We start from the raw sequence: 14954 nt of genomic DNA on the forward strand, positions 1-14954 counted from the left end.
ATCATTTACACTTTCAACAGGAAACATGTTGTCACTTTCACACCTGCAAATCATATAGTGTTTCCATTTTTTGTCTAACTCTTGTAAGTGTTGAGGGAGGGGGGAACTGTTTTTTTTTTTTTACCTAGATAATGCATTTGATCATAAGCCTGAACAATAGTCTGTCTGGGCCATCTAGAGATGGTGAAATGAGAAGCTGGCAAACCCTTCCTGGATCCATCAGTATCCAAAAAAAAAATGTCCTCCTTAAAAATGTGGTGGCTGAGAGATAAACTAACGCAGACTGAACCACATCCAAACAATTGAGTGAAAACTCTCTTTAACGAACTGGAGCTTGATAAAGGGAAAAACAATATCCTAAATAAGGTGGAATATGAAAACGACCTTGGGAAGAAAGGAAGGCACGGGCTGCAGTATCAAGAAGTAGGGTAGTAAATCAGTCCTTGGGACAATATACTGTATCAGGGGTGGACTGAAAACTCATGGGGCCCCCGGGCAATATGGGATCATGGGGCCCCTGTGTCCTTGCCCAAACTCAAAAAAGCCTATGAAAAATGTACCAGGGGCATCTCATGGGGCCCCCTACTGACCCCGGGCCCTCGGGCAGTGCCCGAGTTTCCAAATGGTCAGTCCGCCCCTCTACTGTATCTGGACAGTCTGGTGGAGCTCACTGCATGCTTGCAAGAATTCCTATCAAGCAAGAATCCCCTAGCAAGCAAGTAAACTGGGAAATGTCAAAATACATAATAAGTACGGTATTTCTAAATTCAAAGATATATACAATGTATAAAACAGAGAATAGTCTTTGCATTGGTTGACCACGCATGCAGAAAGCACATCGTTAGCAGGAGGTAAGGTGTTATTAAATGCCATCAGGGTACGCCGGCATGAATTTGGCAGGTGCCCCTTGGATCCCACAAGCAGCTGTGGACTGTCCAGGTGGACGAGCCTGCTTATTATGAACACATTGCGGATCTGGGATCAGATTAACAACACGGGAGTTCTCTCACCCCCCCGCCCCCCACCTCACCTTTAGCTCCACTAGACGGCTTTACCTGGTTTCCCCCTGGGAAAGATCTTGCTTTCTTTAGCGCATGGGGTAGAGAGGGAGATATTACTTGTTTGCAATTAGCACCCACGGGGCGACATATCTTTAGAGAGACTATGAGGTTCCTTTGGGACATACTGTGACGATCACGGCGTCAGACCCCAGTCCTTCTCACCAAACTCGTGACCAAAGGACTAGCCGATCTAAAACTCAGTGAAGGACTTGGTTTATGGCTTTACAAGCCCTTCTCTAGCAAGAGTTTCCTAGACAGAGGGGAACCAGCTAGGGAGGTTTATAGCCATAACGCCCTCCCAATGAGTTTGCTGCCTGTGATCTCTGTCATCAAACAGACCACATGTCACTCAACAGACAGGGAGGGGGATGAGGAAAACTGATTTGGGAGTGAGAGATACAATATGGAGTTGTTTGGAGCAAAATGGATGATCGCGTCCATCTCTGTGTGCACGATTGCTACACCTACCCCATGGACTTCTGGCACCATAGACAGCTACATGACGTCCTTCAGAAACTGCTTCCTAAAGCACACTCAAATGACTCATCAACTTTCTTTGAATCTATGTGTAAAGACCCAGTAGACTCCAAGCATCTACTCTCCAAAATGTATAAATGCTTATTGTCCACTCACTCCCACACTACCCTCTACTTTGTAAGGGAATGGGAATCAAAATTGGGACTAGAATTTACGCCCAACCAATTACAAAAAATAATAAGACCCAAGAATCGTGTTAGAAATTTTTATCCTGTTGATACAGGATAAAAAGTATTACCTGGAGTTTGGCTTTAATTAGTTTAGTGTATATAAATCTGCTAGTGCATATAGACACTGTAATACAGGAGGTGTGCTTTTTTTATACTTATTTAAAATTGGGCAGCACAGTGGCTAAATGGTTAGCACTTCCGCCTGGCAGTACTAGGGTCTTTGGTTTGAATCCCAACCATGGCACCACCTGCCTGGAGTTTACATGTTCTCTTTGTGCCTGTGTGGGTTTCCTCCGGGTACTCCGGTTTCCTCCGACACTTCAAAGACATGCTGGTAGGCAATTGGATCCTGTCTAAATTGGCTCTAGTATGTGTATGTATGAATGTGAGTTAGGGACCTTAGATTGTACACCCCTTGAGGGTTAGGGACTGATGTAAATGTACAATATATATGTAAAGCGCTGCGCAAATTGACGGCGCTATATAAGTACCTGAAATAAATAAATAAAACCTTTATCCCACAAAAAAAAAATCTTGCTGTGACTACTTAAAAAGTGTGAGCTGGAGTTTGGCTTCAATTTTTTACTGTATCTAAATCTGCTAGTACATTTAACACTCCTCTTCCCCAAGCTTAACAATGCTGCTGTCCAAAGGTGCCCCCTGTGCTCCTTTATCCAGAGTGGTGGCACTCTAAGTCACTGGTCACACCGCTGCGATTTGCGTGCAATTTCAGCACAATTTCAGGTGCGATTTCTGAAGCTACTCGTGAAGATTTTCAACGATTTCTTGCAATTTGCCGTGCGATTTCCATTATATTCTATGTATGTGAAATCGCAACAAAACTGCAGAAAAAGTCATGCAAGAACTACTTTAGAAATCGTGCTGCAGCAAATCGCACATGTTAAGACACTGACATTCACATTCATTAGCTGCGATTGCAATTCGCAAATCGCACAGGTGTGACTGGACACTAATACAGGAGATGTGTTACTGGCCAAATCAGCAGGTGAAAACAAAGAAAAAAAATTAAAAAAAAAAAAAAAAAAAAAAGAATGCAGTGCAGTCACTTTATCTAATGGTTGGTAAGCTGCAATATATTACGTTTTTGGTTTTGAGTTTCATAGAACACAGCCTGCATGCAGTATTCTGGATGGTACCCAGGGGGCGCTCGCTGACTGTTTTGGTAGGCGAATCACGTGACTGCAAAGACCCGGAAGCACCTGAAGTCCATGGCTGCAGCAGTGAATCTGCATGAAGAAGAAACGCAGTGAGGGGCCCCTAAGAGTCGCTGTGGCCCCCCAGCAGTGAGTACCTGTATGTCTATCCCAGGCATCGGGCAGAGCTGCTATTCTTGGTGTTTTGTGCTCCTTTGGGTCAATGTGGGTGGCTGCCTTGTGCCTATCCTAGTGCTCATTGCTAGGTAACCTGTGGATTGGGTGCTGCTGTGGAACTACAGATACCAGCATGCCCTGTCAGACCAGACAGATTAATATAACAAGCTGCTGGTATAATTAGACCTGCCCCCACAGCTTTTGTTTTCTCTGTAGACAGGAAGGAAGTGTTGGAAGGTCTGTCAGTATTTCCTGACTGTCCCCTCCTGTCCTGGTGACCGGCTGTGACACATACAGGGGTGATAAAGGACAGAGCAACTAAATCCCATGTATTTCCTAGATCAGGGAGGATCCAGCTTTCATTGTTCTCTGTTGGGTCACGTTACACAAGAACAGTGCAGGAAAAGTGCGTTCTGTGAGCGTTTCCCCAATCGTGTTCAAAACGCACTGACTTTGTCTCCTACTGCCAATACATTCATAACAGCATGCCAAACGTGGGCACCAGATATCGTTAAGCTGCTTACCATGTGATTTGGTACGGCGCATTTTTCCAAACGAATGTGTGTACCACTTCATGTGCGTTAGGGTACAATTTCAGGCCATTCAAATGAACAGGCTGCAAAATTGCACTGCAGGTGAACGCACAGGCAGTCCTGTGAGATTCTGGTGTGAACCGGCTCCAGCAATTATTGTTTGCAATATTAGTGTCACATGACCTATATGCGTCAATGATTGCAAGTGATAATTTAAGAGTCAAATCATGAAGCTAATGATTGAATCTGAGATAAATAATGACAAAGCTTTATCACAAAAATAATTTATCTCATGGTACAGATATTTTCCTAATGTAGGAACTAACAATGTGGTGCAGTCTGCACTAGCTCCGGAATGCATAGAACTTGTAACATTGCACCAGAGGGGATCAGTGTGTGAATGAAGGCACACCAAGTCTGATCACACACGGGTGACTGTGCCCTGAGCGATCCTGACACTGACAGCTTGTCAAAATCAGCAGAAGGATCACTAAGGCTGAATTTGCACAGGAATGCAGAGCGCTTTACCATTCCAGCAGCTCTCCATTCCTGGCTGCAGTAGGGGGCAATGTGGTGCAGGATTCAGCACATCACAAGGCTCCTTTGTTTTATACAAACTTTGTGAAGTGTACAGAACATACACATCATTCATTGCAATGTACAGCAGCATGATTCTCTGAGGAGCTGTACATTGCTATGCGGTTCGGCATGGTGTACTGCGATAAAATGCAGCATGCTGTAGCCTAGCCCTAGGCTGTGTTGCAGTGTGAATGGGACACATAGGTAACAGTTGTTTCCTGTGCGCCCTTGCAGTGACAGGTATTTTACAATGCAGTAAAATGCTTGTCACCATAGTATGTGTGAATTCACCCAAAGATGCTGCCTGTTTTGTACCTGTGGAATCGCTCCCTCAGTACCTGAAGAAGTGAGATGTCACTCCTATGACCAGCTATCGAGATTCAGCATTTGAGCCAGCGGCAGAGTGACGTCTCACTGCGATTCCATAGGGAAATACAGGCAGCCTTTTTTGCAATTCTACCCCTGCCAATTTGTCACTAACGGCAGAATCGCCTCTGTGTCATTAGTCTTAGAATGTTTTCGTAGTTTAACTGCTTCCTGCCCAGGCCATTGTAAAATGACGGCCAAGCAGGAGCCCTATTGTTCTGGGAGGATGTCATATGACGCGTGTCTTGCAGACCATTCTTCAGCACAATCTGTCACCCACTGTGTTCACTGGACATAGCGAATGACTGATCAGTGTACCAGCCTGCTACCAGTACCATGTGATCGCTATGACCATTCATTCTGTGACGATTCATGCCATTCATTGTGTACAATTGTGTTGCTACCTGTGAATGGTCACAGTGATCACATGGTAGAGACAGGGCCAATTAGAGCCCATCTGTACCATGTGATTATCTGTGACCAATCACAGCTAGTTACAACAATACACAATGAATGAAGGAATCTATTTAATTCAGTAAAAGTGCTTGCTAATATCAGTGAAATTCACTGCTATAAGCAATCCCCAGAGTAATACAATGTTACTAGGGTAACAATGTATTGTTTTGGCCACAGTATGTAAAAGAATGTGAAAAAGAAAAACTATAAAAGAAAAAATATATTACAAAATAATGAATTTTGTGGGGGGGGGGGGGTTTACATACTGTCGCCAGTCATTATCCCTGCTCACTGCCATGCAAATTATATGATGGTGCGTTACTGTACTAGTGACAGTTTGTAAAAAAAAAAAAAAAGTGAAACATTTTTTTTAAAATTTCCTTATTTTTCCAAAAAGTTTGGAATTTAAACTTAAAAAAACCTGCTATGCCTCTTACTAAATACCTTGGACTGTCTAGTTTCCAAAAAGGGGCAATTTGTCAGATATTTGTACTGTCCTGGCATTTTACGGCCTCTAGAAAGGTCAGTACATCAGGATTGATCAATTTTCAGATATCTATCCCATAGTTTATGGACTTTTAGAACTTTCTAGCTTTCCTACAGACTAAATATTATATACTGATTTGGGTTATTTTCACCAAAGAAGTGTAGCAGAATATATTTTGGCCTAAAGTTATGAAGAAAGGTAATATTTTTGCAAAATTTTATAAATAAAAGAAAAATGTGTTTTTCCCCAGAATTTTTTCCCTTTTTTTTTAAATTATGTAGCAAAAAAAAAAACCTCAGTGGTAATTAAACACAACCAAAAGAAAGCTCTATTTTTGTGAAATAAATTATAAAAATATCATATAGGTACAGTGTTGTATGACCGTGCACTTGTCATTCAAAGTGTGAGAAGGAAGGGGGTAAAATGGCCCGGTGTTGAAGTGGTTAAAAATTCTTAGTGTGCTTTCGCTGATCTCACTCGGAGGCCAGGAAGTTTTTTTTAAAAAGTTTATGCAGCATTTAGTGCTGTTTTCTTATTTTGTGGTAAATACCACATAAACTGATAATGAAGTGAGATTTTCATGATTGCATGTAATGTTTTGATGAAATGAGTAATGTGATCCAAGTATCACATGCGGTATTACTGTGTGAATTTAGCTCAAGAAGTGACAAAAAGCAGCAATTAATTGATGACTCATAAAGGCTATTTAAAAAAAAAAAAAAAAAAAGTTATGATGGGATTTGGGCTGTGAAAAACACTACTGGTCACATGGTCCCCATTCAGCCAATAATCATATGTATGTCAGTGAGCCCCCCACAACCACGCCAATTTCAAAAGTGACAGCTGCTGCAGGGGAGAACCACCATGTTACATACTACACCCCATGTATGAGTGTAACCTGATGTAAAACATGATTTTTTTAAAGCAGAATTAAAGTGGTTGTGAAGTTAGAAGATTTTTTTTTACTGCCTTCACAATCTGCTGTGTGCTGCTCCATCCACAGCCCCCCTGATACTCACCTCTCGATCCAGCGTTGTGCATGAGAGCCTCGACTGTCCTAGTTCTTTCTCTCTCCTCATTGTCTGAGACAGCAGTGGGAGCCAATGGCCAATCCCAGCCAGTGAGCCAATGAGGAGACAGCTAGGGGAAGGGCCCAGCTGCTACTCTGTGTCTTATGAATGCGTAAAGCGGGGCTCGAGAGCAGGCGCACACCAGTGCCCTCATAGCAAGCAGCTTGCAATTTGGGGGCACTGGTCAAGGGGGAAGAGCCTAGAGGGACCCTAGAAGAAGAGGATTGGGGCTGCTCTGTGCAAAACCATTGCACAGAGCAGGTAAGTATGATGTGTTTGTTGTTTTTTTTTTGTTTTGTTTCTTAAAGCCAAACCTTTGTTTGTTTAGCTTTGCAGTACACCATGGAGTACTGAGTAGAATAATCTGTACATTGGGGTGTATTGAAAAAGACTTATTTGGTTTTGGGTGTATTGTAGCATCTTGGCAGCCCATTCAAAAGGAACAGGCTGCCCTAATGCAATGAACATTAACATGTGGTATGCATCACAATGGTGTGAAGGGCCCTTCAAGAAAAATCTATCAAGGAGCTCAGAGTAAGTTTGCAACGTATAGTCCATGATTAAAGACAATGTCCATAAAGAGGATTGATATATGTAATATCTCAAGTAGCACTCACATGTGAGTGATTGGCCCTGGGCCCAGACTGCCTGTGTCCAGGACTAATCATTTGCGTGTGATCGCTTCATGAGTGATTATGTGTGAGTGGGTGAAGTTAGCTGCGAGAGCCAGAAACCTTCCCGTGCTTTTAATGGGGCGGCCTACTCACAGCTACTCGCCGAGCAGGTGCAAGTGTGAATGCACAGTTACAGGCTCCCCTCCTGTACTGAAATAGCTTACTCTGATTTCAGTGCATGCTGTGAGCTTTTCACAGTGTGAATTGGAATCTACAGAAAGTCAGATATAACCTGCCTTGTTTCCTGCTGGAGGATCAAGCGTCCTCTGCAGGGATTCTCAAATCATATTGCCTGACGCCCAGGACATGCAGTTCTGGACATCTGGCACGTGTTTTTTTTTTACATCTATCCTTGCCTCAGACAAGCAACGGGGTTTGCTTTTTTTGCACCTTAAGAGAACAGAAACTGGAGCTTGGTTTGGCCACTGCTGAGTGTTAAGAGAGCCCAACATTTCACCCAATCGGTGCTCATCACACTACAAGGTCTCTCCCCTCACTGCTAGTCTCTAGGTGCGGTTCTGGATACAATTAGGGAGGTGAGTAGGAGATAAGCAGCACAAAGTTAAAAACTTTAAAAGTTTAAATCGCCAAAAAGTCCCTTTTGTTTTTAAAAGCCCAGACATTCCTGAAAGCACATCTGCCTAATACAGAACAACCCTTCTTGCTATCAATAAAGACATTATTTAAAGGATGAGTTCACCTTTTGACATAAAATAATAAAAGCACATTTTTTTCACGTAAAAAATTGTGCGTTTATTATTTTTTGTTGCAGGAGCCTGTAAAGCATTGCATCAGCGATCAGCAGATTGCTGGAGCCATGCAGGTCTCCTGCAGACCTGTCAGTATATCTGCTTGTCTGTATGGGATGTACTGGCAAGCATATATACTGACAGGAAGAATGAATGAACTACCACGGCGCTCTACAGTGCTATGGTAATTTGTTGAGGACCACAAGCCGACAGCCACTAAGGCTATTGGGACTTGTAGTATTTCATTCATTCGCAGAACTCTGTGAATGAATGACACAGTCGTGTGGGCAGAGCCGCACACAGCCATGCTGTGTTTTTCAAAGGTGACAGCTTGTACAGGGAACTGCTCCCTGTACTGCTATCACAGGATGGGGGTGGATCGGGCAGTGGGAGCACGTAAACCTTAAAAATAAGTGGAACATGTAACATATTCCCAAAGGTGAACTTATCTTTTTGATTAAAATTATTTTTTTTATCAGGACAAGTAGATTGGGAGCCCGAAAAGTCTACACTGTATTGCCAAAAGGATTGGGACACCTATCCAACTCATTGGATTCAAGTGTTCCAATCACCACCTAGGCCACAGGTGTATAAAATCAAGCACCTAGGCATGCAGACTTCTTCTACAAACATTTGTGAAAGAATGGGTTGCTCTCAGGAGCTCATTAAATTCAAGTGTGGTACCGTGATAGGTTTAAATTTCCTTGCTACTAAATATTTCATAGTCAACTGTTGGTGGTATTATAACAAAGTGGAAGCAACTGGGAAAAACCGCAACTCAGCCACAAAGTGGTAGGCCACGTAGAATGACAGAGCGGGGTCAGCGCATGCTGAAGTACACAGTGCACAGAAGTCATCATTTGTCTGCACATTCAATAGCTAAAGACCTCAAAACTTTGTGAGGCCTTCAGATTAACACAACAGTGTGTAGAGAGCTTAATGGAATAGGTTTCCATGGCCGAGCAGCTGCATCCAAACCTTACATCACCAAGTGTAATGCAAAGGGTCAGATCTAGTGGTGGAAAGCACTCCGCCACTGGACTCTAGAGCAGTGGAGACGTGTTCTCTGGAGTGATGAATCACGCTTCTCTGTCTGGCGTCCCATGGATGTGTCTGGGTTTGCCGGTTGCCAAGAGAACGGTACTTGCCTGACTGCATTGTACCAAGTGTAAAGTTTGGTAGAGGGGGGGTTATGGTGTGGGGTTGTTTTTCACGGGTTGGGCTTGACCCCTTAGTTCCAGAGAAGGGAACTTTAGAGGTGTCAGCATACCAAGACATTTTGGACAATTTCATTCTCCCAACTTTGTGAGAACAGTTTGTGGATGGAACTGCTCCCTGTACTGCTATCACAGGATGGGGGTGTATCGGGCAGTGGGAGCACGTAAACCTTAAAAATTAGTGGAACATGTCCCAAAGGTGAACTTATCTTTTTGTTTAAAATTATTTTTTTTATCAGGACAAGTAGATTGGGAGCCCGATTTAGTTCCTTGGACAAGTAGTTTTTTTTTTTTTTAAATTTCCACGCCCCTGGTCTGGTCCCTTTCTCCCCAGACTGACTGTCGTTGGCCCACCCTTTTTATTCATTCGATGTGAGATCTTTCAATTAGGCTCAGCATCACATGTAGGCATTACCATAGCTTTCTGTTTTCAGGAAGCTTTGTACAGCACCCTGCTAACCCCTCCCACCAATAAAGATCTACCTGCATTACATAGAAAAGCATAGTAACCCAGTGATGATGTCATTGGTTCTCAAAAAGGTACAGTGGGGATCGAAAGTTTGGGCACCCCAGCTAAAAATTTGTATTAATGTGCATAAAGAAGCCAAGGAAAGATGGAAAAATCTCCAAAAGGCCTCAAATTACAGATTAGACATTCTTATAATAAGTCAACAAAAGTTAGATTTTATTTCCATCATTTACACTTTCAAAATAACAGAAAACAGAAAAATGGCATCTGCAAACGTTTGGGCACCCTGCAGAATTTATAGCATGCACTGCCCCCTTTGCCAAGCTGAGACCTGCCAGTGTCATGGATTGTTCTCAATCATCATCTGGGAAGACCAGGTGATGTCAATCTCAAAGGTTTTAAATGCCCAGACTCATCTGACCTTGCCCCAACAATCAGCACCATGGGTTCTTCTAAGCAGTTGTCTAGAAAACTGAAACTGAAAATAGTTGACGCTCACAAAGCTGGAGAAGGCTATTAGAAGATAGCAAAGCGTTTTCAGATGTCAATATCCTCTGTTCGGAATGTAATTAAGAAATGGCAGTCATCAGGAACAGTGGAAGTTAAAGCAAGATCTGGAAGACCAAGAAAAATATCAGACAGAACAGCTCGCAGGATTGTGAGAAAAACAATTCAAAACCCACGTTTGACTGCACGATCCCTCCAGAAAGATCTGGCAGACACTGGAGTTGTGGTACACTATTCCACTATAAAGAGATACTTGTACAAATATGGTCTTCATGGAAGAGTCATCAGAAGAAAACCTCTTCTACGTCCTCACCACAAAAATCATCGTTTGAACTTTGCAAATGAACATATAGACAAGCCTGATGCATTTTGGAAACAAGTTCTGTGGACCGATGAGGTTAAAATTGAACTTTTTGGCCGGAATGAGCAAAAGTACGTTTGGAGAAGGGGCACAGAATTTAATGAAAAGAACCTCTGTCCAACTGTTAAGCATGGGGTTGGATCAATCATGCTTTGGGGTTGTGTTGCAGCCAGTGGCACAGGGAACATCTCACGAGTAGAAGGAAAAATGGATTCAATAAAATGTCAGCAAATTTTGGATGGTAACTTGATGCCATCTGTGAAAAAGCTGAAGTTAAAGAGAGGATGGCTTCTACAAATGGATAATGATCCTAAACACACCTCGAAATCCACGGGGGATTACATCAAGAGGTGTAAACTGAAGGTTTTGCCATGGTCTTCACAATCTCCTGACCTCAACATAATTGAAAATCTATGGATAGACCTTAAAAGAGCAGTGCGTGACAGACAGCCCAGAAATCTCAAAGAACTGGAAGACTTTTGTAAGGAAGAATGGGCAAAGATACCTCAAACAAGAATTGAAAGACTCTTGGCTGGCTACAAAAAGCGTTTACAAGCTGTGATACTTGGCAAAGGGGGCAGTACAAGATATTAACTCTGCAGGGTGCCCAAACTTTTGCAGATGCCATTTTTTGTTTTCTGTTATTTTGAAAGTGTAAATGATGGAAATAAAATCTAACTTTTGTTGACATATAAGAATGTCTAATCTGTAATTTGATGCCTTTTGGAGATTTTTCCATCTTTCCTTGGCTTCTTTTTGCACATTAACTTGTTGCCGACCGCAGATAGCCGAATGACGGCTGCACTGCGGCCGGCCAGTTCTGAGTGGACGTTATATGACGTCCCCCCAGAACGCACTCTCCTGCGCGCCCCAGGGGGCACGCACCCGGCGATCTCCTACGGACACAGCTGATCACGAGATGTGGTAAAAGGCCAATCACAGCGGCCTTTTACCACCTGATCAGCGGTGTCCAATGACACGCTGATCAGAGGGAAATGCAAGTGCCAGTTCTCGGCTGCACTTTCCTCACGCTGTCAGATCGTGAGGAAAGTACTCCCAAGAACCGGCAGTTGTCAGAGCGGGGATCGGCACCGATTGTCAGGGCCCTGATGATCGGTGCCCAGCAGTGCCACCCGCAAGTTCCGCCCACCTGTGCCCAGCAGTGCGCCCACTAGCTCCGCCCACCTGTGCCCAGCAGTGCACCCACCTGTGCCCAGCAGTGCACCCACCTGTGCCACTCTGCAATGTCACACACCTGTGCCCAGAAGTGCCACCTACCTGTGCCCAGCAGTGCCACCCACCTGTGCCCACCCACCTGTGCCACCCACCAGTGCCACCCACCTGTGCCCACCCACCAGTGCTGCCCACCAGTGCCACCCACCAGTGCAGCCCAGCAGTGCTGCCAGTCAGTGCCACCAGTCAGTGCCCAGCGGTTGTGCCAGTCAGTGCCGCCAGTCAGTGCCCAGCAGTGATGCCAGTCAGTGCCGTCTATCAGTACCCATCATCAGTGTCACCTATCAGTGCCGCCTATCAGTGCTGCATATTAGTGCTGCCTATCCGTGCCACCTCATTAGTACTGCCTATCAGTGCCCTTTAGTGCTGCCTATCAGTGCCCATCAGTGCCGCCTATCAGTGTCCATCAGTGCTGCCTCATCAACGCACATCAGTGAAGGAGAAAAATTACCTGTTTGAAAAATTTTATAATAGAAACAAAGAAACGTTTTTTGTTTTTTTTTTAATTTTTGGCAATTTTTTATTTATAGCGCAAAAAGTAAAGTGCCCAGTGGCGATTAAATACCACCAACAGAAAGCTCTATTTGTGAGAAACAAATGATCAAAATTTCATATGGGTACAATGTTGCATGACCGCGCAATTGTCAATCAAAGTGCGGCAGCGCTGAAAGCTGAAAATTGGCCTGGTAAATAAGGGGGTATAAGTGCCTGGTAGGCAAGTGGTTAATACAAATTTGTAGCTGGGGTGCCCAAACTTTCGATCCCCACTGTATGTAATGAAAATGGAAGAGTTTTTTAATTAATTTATCAGCATGTTAATGAGGGGGAAATAAGAAACCAGAGAAGGGTAAACTTCAGCTTTAAAATATAATATCTTTGCTAAAAATGATATAACTAATACTGGTGTAAATTAGACAATACAGGTAGGAGCAATTTTTTATAGTGATACTAAAGGCTGATTTTTTTTTTTTTTTAAATTAAATAACAAACATGTCATACTTACCTGCTCTGTGCAGTGGTTTTTCACAGAGTAGCCCTGATTCTCTTCTTGGGTCCCCCACAGCGCTTCTGGCCACTCCCTCCTGCCTAGTTCCCCCATAGCAAGCAGGTCCTGAGCCGCTGCTCTGTCTGTCCATTCAGACACAGAGCATGGCTTGGCCCCACCCCCCCATCCTGTCCTCATTGGCTATGATTGACAGTAGCAGGAACCAATGGCTCCTGCTGCTATCTTAGCCAACGAAGAGGATGGAGCCACTGTACTTTTGCACATTGCTGCATCAGGCTCAGGTAAGTATTGGGGGGGTGGCTAAATGCGTTGCTGCACAAGAAGGTTTTTTACATTCATGCATAGAATACATGAAGGTAAAAAACTTGAGCCTGCACAACCACTTTAAGCTATAATGTGTTGGTTATGTTCTGTTGCATTTTGTATTTTCCATCATGTGACTGTTATGGTCAGCGCTTAGCAGCTGTCAGTGTTGAAAATAACAATGTGTGTGGACTTGTCCATTAGCCGGCAAATGTGATGGCCATCCCAACTGTGTGCTCATTACCATAGTGCAATGTAACCACAAAATAGACTACACAGTTTTATGTACTCTGTTGTTTCAGAAGAGGTCAGTATAGACGAGTTTGACTACATTCCTTACCATGTAAAGTTGACATCAAATAATTTTTACTGATTATACGTACACATTTCTTGGCATTTTATCCCCAGTCCATGGAGGACTATCTGAAAGCAAACAAAGCCAGCATTTACTTGGTGTATACATATTGAATTCTTTTTGTGCGGTTTTCTTTGTATAAGCCTAGCCATACATGTCTAGATTTATCTTGTTCAGCCCACTGGCTGAACAATAAAAAGGCACTAAGTTCCTTCATCCACACTAAATAAGCACCACTTTCCATTGTATTCTGACAGCTGGCACCCATAGTTGTCAGAAAAACTGAACAGTTACTATATCTGATTAGATGCATCCACTGTTCATCCTACAATTTTCCACTTGCGCCTTCTTCAAAATTCAATTGAAAAGTCTAAACTGTATTGCCAAAAGTATTGGGACACCCATCCAAATTATTGCATTCAAGTTTTCCAATCACCACCTTGGCCACAGGTGTATAAAATCAAGCACCTAGGCATGCAGACTTCTACAAACATTTGTGAAAGAATGGGTCGCTCCCAGGAGCTCATTAAATTCAAGTGTGGTACCGTGATAGGTTTAAATTTCCTTGCTACTAAATATTTCATAGTCAACTGTTGGTTGTAATATAACAAAGTGGAAGCAACTGGGAACAACCGCAACTCAGCCACAAAGTGGAAGGCCACGTAGAATGACAGAGTGGGGTCAGCGCATGCTGAAGTACACAGTGCACAGAAGTCATCATTTGTCTGCAGAATCAATAGCTAAAGACCTCAAAACTACGTGAGGCCTTCAGATTAACACAACGGTGTGTAGAGAGCTTAATGGAATGGGTTTCCATGGCTGAGCAGTTGCATCGAAACCTTACATCACCAAGTGTAATGCAAAGGGTCAGATCTAGTGGTGTAAAGCACTCCGCCACTGGACTCTAGAGCAGTGGAGATGTGTTCTCTGGAGTGATGAATCGCAATTCTTTGTCTGGCATCCTATGGATGTGTCTGGGTTTGGCGGTTGCCAGGAGAACGGTACTTCATTGTGCCAAGTGAAAAGTTTGGTGGAGGGGGGATTATGGTTTGGAGTTGTTTTTCAGGGGTTGGGCTTGGCCCCTTAGTTCCAGGGAAGGGAACTCTTAAGGCATCAGCATACCAAGACATTTTGGACAATTTCATACTCCCAACTTTGTGGGAACAGTTTGGGGATGGCCCCTTCCTGTTCCAACATGACTGCGCACCAATGCACAAAGCAAGGTCCATAAAAACCATGACCATAAAGCGTCCTGACCTCAACCCAATACTTTTGGGATGAATAAGAGCAGAGACTGCAAGCCAGGCCTTCTTGTCCAACATCAGTGCCTGACCTCACAAATGGTCTTCTGGAAGAATGGTCAAACATTCCCATAGACACACTCCCAAACCTTGTGGATATCCCTCCCAGAAGAGCTGAAGCTATTACAGCTGCACAGGGTGGGCCAACTCAGTATTGAACCCTATGGAATAAGACTGGGATGCCATTAA

At 43.6% G+C, this 14954-nt stretch overlaps 1 protein-coding gene across 3 annotated transcripts in view; it reads left to right on the forward strand.

The window, feature by feature from the left end:
• Positions 1-2947: 2947 nt before the first annotated feature.
• LRSAM1 (leucine rich repeat and sterile alpha motif containing 1) overlaps positions 2948-14954 on the forward strand; it is a 107046-nt gene continuing 95039 nt past the window's right edge. For 2 of the 3 annotated variants that reach the window (XM_089675185.1, XM_089675188.1), the window contains exon 1: positions 2948-3072. The gene's annotated coding sequence lies outside the window, so the exon portion shown is untranslated. Of the gene's footprint in view, positions 3083-14954 lie in introns of all 3 variants that reach the window. The other variant, XM_089675187.1, reaches the window with a different exon arrangement.

Source organism: Staurois parvus, unplaced genomic scaffold (genome assembly GCF_062004578.1).
Source record: "Staurois parvus isolate SC_StPar_1 unplaced genomic scaffold, SC_StPar_1.0 ptg000154l, whole genome shotgun sequence".
NCBI classification, from domain to species: domain Eukaryota; kingdom Metazoa; phylum Chordata; class Amphibia; order Anura; family Ranidae; genus Staurois; species Staurois parvus.